This window comes from Tupaia chinensis, unplaced genomic scaffold (assembly GCF_000334495.1).
Source record: "Tupaia chinensis unplaced genomic scaffold, TupChi_1.0 Scaffold139943_1, whole genome shotgun sequence".
Classification (NCBI taxonomy): domain Eukaryota; kingdom Metazoa; phylum Chordata; class Mammalia; order Scandentia; family Tupaiidae; genus Tupaia; species Tupaia belangeri.
In genome coordinates this window covers 3,204,083-3,211,919 of record NW_006199822.1, presented here as the reverse complement: position 1 = coordinate 3,211,919, position 7,837 = coordinate 3,204,083, and positions in this window count along the sequence as shown.

Genomic DNA, 7,837 nt, shown 5'->3' with positions numbered 1-7,837 from the left:
CCCTACAATGAGCAGAGTCCTGTGGGCATTTCTCAAAATATTAGTCACTGGACACATTCAAGAAATGGATCTGTGTTCCATATGAGTTGTGGCATATGACTTCTGTTTCTGTCCACAGCTCCAGAAAGGGCTGTGCTCTGGGCTGCCCGAGCATGTTAGCAGCTGTAAATTCTAAGCTAGGCAATATTCTGCTTACGTGAAACATCAGTGGAGTGCATCTGGAGACTAATAGAATTTCCTGATACAGAGGCAAGAAATGGTTTAGCCACCCAGTAGGAAAACTACAGTGATGATTTCATGCTAGGACTTCCCAAAGCCCCTTCTATTATAGCACGTCAGGGAAGGTTTTGGGTGTGCAGTAGTTCATCCTAGTTCTTCAAAAAGTATGTCCATGAAATCTTTGAGTCTACAATATGTTATATAAGAAGCTTATATTTTTTTATTTTTTTTGAAGAAAAAACAAAAACAGGATGAGAGAGAGAGAGAATGAATGAATAACCACGATTTCCATAGAAAAGGAAACACAATGTTCCGAGTTTAAATGCAACTCACATGCAAAATGCATCCTCAGAGGTGAACTGAGTTGCTTCAAATGCGACCTTACGAAATGAAACACAGGCAGGATGGTAGGAAGGGAGAGACCAGGTTTCTCTCCTATCCTGGGGCAGAGTATGTGTTCATGGAGTTTTAAACCAAGAACCTCAAGCCTTGCTTTTTCTGTGACCACAGACTGAACCCCTGTGATGTTTCTGTTCCCCACATGCAGGGCATTGGGCAGAGGGTGGGGGCCAAAGTCATAAAACAAATTCTTAAGGATTCATTATCTCAAAAGCTGAAGAGACCCAGAGGCTGTGGAAGGGGGTATGACAATCTTTCCTTCGTACAGGTTACTGGCAGGGAGTATCTGCAAGAGTATCAGGCAACTGAGGGGAAGCCACCATTCATTCATTCATCTATTAATTTCTTCCACATACGCTTGTAATGACTTCAGTGTTTCAGGTGGAGTATGTAAATTTAAGTCTTCAACTAACTAGCCAGTGTTACAAACTTGTATATTTTTCCCCCCTAGACTAGAGGTGACCATAGAGGTAAGAGCAGAAGTGGCATGTCTGAGCAGAGCATCCTTTGGCCCCAGGGTCACTGTGCTTGCAAGGGCATGGTCTGCTAAGGTCAGGGCGGACCCGGAAACCTCATTATGGCTGTGTCTTTGCCCTTGTAGCCCTCATCATGACTGACACACACTAGCAGTCAATCTGTTTTCATTTACGTGATTATTACAAATATCACTCCTCCTGGTTCCTGTGTAAACCCAGTGTGGGCAAGGTTCTTTCCTGTACTGGGAGGAAAAAGCAGAATTGGTACCCAGAAGTTAAAACTGAACAGTACCTTTACTGCAAGTCAGGGGTGGCTTCTCTGGGGAATTCTGACGAGCCAGGCACCCAGGTCTTTGCCTGGAAGGAGCTCACAGTCAAAAAGGAAAAGCAGGAAGAAGTATATGTGCCTCCCAGACCTCAGGAGAGATTTCATCTTCAGTAGAGCCTTCATGATTCAGTCACAGGGTCAGACTTCACTCTCCTTCTGCTACTTACTAACGTGTTAGACAAGTTACTTAAGTAACCTGTGCTTCCGTTTCCTACCTATAAAATGGGCTTAATAGTGACACCTACTTTGTAGTAGTCATGACAATTCTATGTCAATATACAGAAAGCATGCAAACAGTGCCTTGTGAATGGTCAATGTTGCCTTTTGGTGTTATTATTTATTTGTGCTTGTTGTACAGATTAGTTCCTATTACTATAGAACCTGTGTTAATTACTTAAAGCAATAGCATCTGTGTTTTTGAATTTGTTTGGTTATCCAAATATCAATGCAGTGACTCTTTAGAAATAGCATCAGGTGTCTGCACACACAGGCCACACTATTCCATGTGGCTCAAATCTTTGTTGGCAGCTGACCTCTGTGCCCATGTGGCTCAACAGCCAAGGTATTCCCCCACGGTTGTGCCATGTTGCTCAGGAACTAGTGAGCACTGTCCCCAGTCCTGGTCCCCACAGTATCAGTCTTCAGCTTTGTATCCCCTTTCCTGAGTTATTTCAAAATATTTTGTTCATACCTCCCAGATTTCTAATAAGAAAAGAGCTAATTAACTAAAGACCTTCTGAAAGCTTAGCCCCTTGCTCTGTGGAATGGCACTTTACTTTCCTCTCTAAGCCCTCATCTAAAGCTCTCCTTTGCAACTCTGTATTTTTTTCTTTTCTTTCTTCATTTTTAAAGTTTCTTGAGAGAGACAGAGACCCTTAACATGAGGGATACCTGTCATGTTGTTATATTCCCCTTCCCACTCCAACCTCCCAGTCAGTTGGGATCACAGGCACATGTGAGAGCGTCTGACATGTTTAGGTCAACCTTGATCCAAACCCGGGCCTCTCATGTGGCTCCATCATTGCAGCGGCACCCTCCTGCCTGTGCCTCGGTGGCTGGAACATTTATGGCTTTTACTCCCAGCCTGTTCTCAGGGTCTCTGAGCACCTGTCTCCCACGTTGTTGTCAGACATGCCCCCATTCTTTCACAGGGTACATTTAGCAGATGTAAATGGATATTCTTAGAGAGCTTATGATTGTATATATGTTTGAGAGGATGGAAGAGGAGACAGGATAGCCAGTTGTTAAAATATTGGTAGCTTGAAATCAGCCATTGAGTATTTATATACAGAACTTAGTGATTGCAAAGCCCGTCCCCACAACTCCACTTTTTGGTATTTCTGACATGCATTACAAATGAAGAAGAACCTGGAGGTGGAAGTAAACCAGAAGTGTGCTTGCTTAACTGTCTTCTTGAAAGGTTGGCTCACTGCCATAGAATCTAAGATTTTCTACGAAGACAACCAACGGGCTGGCCTCTGGTTAAGGGAGCCAAATCTCACATGGCCTATTGTGAATTGAATCCCAGTCCCAGTGGCTTAAAAAATACTCTGTGCGTGTGTGTGTGTGTGTGTGGTCAGACATGCCCCCATTCTTTCACAGGGTACATTTAGCAGATGTAAATGGATATTCTTAGAGAGCTTATGATTGTATATATGTTTGAGAGGATGGAAGAGGAGACAGGATAGCCAGTTGTTAAAATATTGGTAGCTTGAAATCAGCCATTGAGTATTTATATACAGAACTTAGTGATTGCAAAGCCCGTCCCCACAACTCCACTTTTTGGTATTTCTGACATGCATTACAAATGAAGAAGAACCTGGAGGTGGAAGTAAACCAGAAGTGTGCTTGCTTAACTGTCTTCTTGAAAGGTTGGCTCACTGCCATAGAATCTAAGATTTTCTACGAAGACAACCAACGGGCTGGCCTCTGGTTAAGGGAGCCAAATCTCACATGGCCTATTGTGAATTGAATCCCAGTCCCAGTGGCTTAAAAAATACTCTGTGCGTGTGTGTGTGTGTGTGTGTGTGTGTGTGTGTGTGTGTATGTATGTGCTCCTAAGATCCTGACAGAATTGAGAAATGAGGGAAAAGGGATTGCGGTGTGACCTTGTCCCATGTGGTGGGGGAGTGGTGCTTTTTTCCTCACTCGTTCCCTCTGTCTTGCTGTCTTAGGACTCATGAGCACATGTGACCTCTGATTATTTAAAAAACAGGAGAAAAAAAAAAAACCTTAAGATAACGAGACTTAAAACAGCAGAATTTTTCTGAGACAAATCCTTGCTCTTGTTGCCCGACTAAACCGGCTTCCCAGGAAACTCTAGCCAGATAAATGAGAGCAACAGAGGAGTGAGGTTTCCTAGGAGCCATGAAGGAGGAGATATTCATTAAGGAACCCAGCGTGGGGTGACTAAATAACACCATCATTAAGCAGGTCTACCTAGAGACCCATAATGGGCCCAGCACATTGCTGGTGGTGATATCCTTCTAGAGCTGCCTGAGGCAGCTGGAAGGACTTCAGCTTCCAAGCCAGAGATGGTGTTTCTCCACTTCTGTGGCCAAGCAGTGTGTGTGGCTCTCCATTTCCTTTTTCACCGTGTCTCCTAGAGAGAATGAGCAGGGGGCTGCCTCATTTAGCAGTTAGCTTCTTGCTGATCTGTGTTATCAGTCGACAGGCAGCGACATGGTGTGGAATAGCCAAGTGGCAGTTAGACCCCAGGGCTGGAGGAGCTGGCAAATGGAGTGGAACGTTAATCCTGAGTCAGAAGCAGCAGCTTCAGCTTGTGCTGTGCCAGCTGTGCACCCGAGCAGGAGAGCTGCCTGGCCCAAGCCGGCCATTGCAGACGTTCTGGAACTGTGGATTCAGTTCTGAAAATGTTGACCTCAGCTCCTTGTCGACCCCTCTGGGACAGTTATAAACCTCTCAATGTCTAAGAAGTGGTTGAGATAAATCGCATCAGGAACTCTGGAGGAGGCACCCAAGCCTTAGGGGCTTTGAAATCTCCTAGGTAATTCTGTAGTGCAGCTGGGTTGAGAACGGCTGTACTGAAGCAGAAAGGCAACTACCCACCACAGATCCAGCTGTGGCTCCCACTTTGGGGAGGCACAGCCCCTCTGGAGGACACTGGGGAATGTAAGAAGGTTATTACAGCAATGGAGCCTACAACTGACGTTTACAGTGTGTGCACCATGGCTAGTAAAAATCTCTGTATTTTGTAGAACAATTCTTTATCGTGATAAATGCCAAATCTCTGAGGTGTGTGTGTGTGTGTGTGTGTGTGTGTGTGTGCCCGTGCATGTACTGAATGTAAGAGATACTGACTATACGAAGTCCCATCCCTGTGGTGGAGACAGCCTGGTTAGCTTCACTTTGAGATACTGGTAATGTAGAAACAAAATGTAGGATCTTTTCCTTGAAAATCAATAACCTGATTACAGAGGCCTCTCCATAGTGATCTGTCTAGTGAGAATACTGGCTTTGTGTGTGTGTGTGTGTTTAAAGCAAATTGCAAACATTTTTTATTATTATCTCCCACTTCTTTTTTGCAGAATCTTCCTGATACAATACAAATTATGACTGGGGAGTTTGGTAGGAGAGGTAGGGAAAATGGCATTTGTGGAGATGACTGGCCAGGATTGGCTAAGAAAACAGTGGTTTCCCATGTCCCTAACTTGGACCACTCCACCAGGTCCTGTTGGTGCTCAGAACAAAAGCAGATGAAACAGACTGGCCACCAATTGTGCTGATTAAGAAGTACCATGTGGTCTGCCATTATAGGCAGTGAGTTGACTTTGAACTATGAAAGTGCTTTTTAATTTTTTTTCTTTTATAGGAGAGATGGGGTTCAAGGAGAGAAAGATTTTTTGCATGAACCTACCACATCATGAACCTTCTGCCCCAGCTTCCAATTAACTAGGATTACAGGTATGTTTGTGCCCAGCATGTTCAGATTTGCCTGGGCAGCAAACTCTGGCCTTCCATGTGGCTGTTGGTCTCCTGAGAATTGGTGCTGTATGTGCACCATCACAGCTGGTCCTATAAAGGTGTTTTGTTTTGTTTTTAAAATTTAATCAGCCCCCTGCCTGATGCATGAATGTTCTGGTGTTTCCATGGTGTTTCCAGAATTCCTCTTGTGCACAAGCCCATCTTACACATCAAGGCAGACATACGTCCTCAGTGCTCACTACAGGTTTTCACTACAGCAGGCACACAGGAGACAGTGCAGCACAAAGGTTGAAGCATTGAGCTAGACCAGGAGCTGAAGGTTTCCATGTGGTGACTGAGCATGTTTCTAGGCTCTGCATCCTGAGCTGTGGCTGTAGCGTTTCAGAGTTCACTTCAGAAGACCTGATCTTGCTTATATTACCATCAGATGTAAGCCACTCTGTTCGAGGCCACAGAAGGCGAGGTTGCTAGGTGTGGGAGTCTGGTGACTTGTAAGGGGAAGACCAGACTAGGAGTTCTCAATCCAGTCAAGGGAATTTTTAAACAAAAAGGAGGACCAGGCTTCTACCATTTAAATCAGGCCATTATTTATTTATTTAATAATTATTTATTTATTTTTACTTATTTATTCATTTATTTTAATTTGAGTGGACACACACACACACACACATGGGGTGGGAGGGCGGAGAGTGAGAGAGCAAGCTGCTAGGTTTGCAACCACAAACTATGATTCGCCATGTGGGAGTCCAGTGCCTCAAACACCATACCACCTTCCAGCCCCAAATCAGGCCATTTAAATCAGGATTTCTGCAAGGGACCCAAGTGTAAATAAGCTCCTCAGCTGTGGTGCACACAGTTGGGGACTCCTGATTAGTCACACCCTGTGGAATCCCTTCCGCTTGAGTGTAGGTAGAACTGTGACTTGTTTCTAACCAATAGAACATGGCAAAGGTTTTGAGAGATCATTTCTGTAATTATGTTACCTTATATGGCAAAAGTCAAGGTATAACTCAGGCCCCTAATCAGCTGACTTTGTGTTAATAAAAAGGGAGATTATCATGGGTGGGCTTGACCTAATCAGGTGAATCCTTTATAAGAAGACCTAGATTTTCCAGAAGGCCAGAGACTTAGAGTAGCAGACTCTATTTCTGAGTTTGTAAAAGCAACTGCCATGAATTCAGTAGTCACTGGGCAATGGATCCTCTATCTATCTGAAGGAGACTGGCTGTAGATCCTCTCTTTGTCAGCCCTCTGAAAAACAATGTTCTAGCCAATATCTTGATTTCAGACTTGTCAGATCCTGTGCAGAGAACCTATTTAAGTCATTCCTAGATTTCTGGCCTGCAGATTATCTCTACTGTGGGATAATCATGAGTATTATTGACTGCATTTCTGGTAATTTACTACAAGGCACAGAAAACTAATATATCAGTGATTCTAATGCTTAACCAGTGTTGAATATCTCTGAACTACATGCTTTCTAAGGGTCTTTCCAACCTGAGAATGCTCTAGTTAATGCTGAGGTTTTGCTCTGTTGAGCATGATTATCCAGAATTCAGAAAGAAAACAAAACAATGACTACATATCATTTTTTAATATTAAAAATAATTAATGATATAGAGTGCACCTGCATGAGAGAGCAAGGATGAGTGAGACAGTGAGCACACCTTTGAGAGGGTATTATCTTATTGCTACTCCCTTTTCCCAGCCCTTCAGCTTCTCAGAATACTGGGGGCCTGTGTACATGTTCAGCATGTTTTCAGGTCAATATGGGGATCCAAACCCATGACTGGCCTTGTGGTTTCCAGCACTACAGTCTAGTTTGCTAAGACATGGGCCACCTAGGCTGAACTTGCATTTCTTATTAATGTTATTGTTAACAGACTCATTCAGAGCTTAATTATATAGTGGACCTATTTGGGGATATCCCAGATACTGTGTTAACTTGTAGATTTTGGCCAATAAAGATACAAATGATATCTGGTAGAAAAAATAATCTCAAAGTTTATGATTTATTGCACTGTAGCATATTTACTAGTTTTGTAATGAATCTAGCAATTTTATACTGATGTTCTTTTATTAAATCATGATACATAAGTTGTTCAAATGCTCATTGAGTCAGTTTTACTAATAATGGTTTCCTCATGAATTAATAAAGTGAATAAAATCCTCTATATAGGTCCATGTTATGTGTGTCTGAGATACACATTTTCAGTTTTCATCTTTTACAAGATGATTTTCAGAATATAGTATTTTTATATACACTATCTTATTTGATGCAAGGTAGCACAGGTAGGAAGTACATATGTGTGTCTATTTTACAGATGAAGATACTGAGTCTCAAAGAATATAAGGATTTTATTGAGACCAAAAAGCTATTAATAATAAGTAGTATTGCCCTGTTGCTAACTCATTACCTCCAAGGCTGGTGTGCTCTTTCCCCATACCAAACTGCCCTGTCTTACACAAA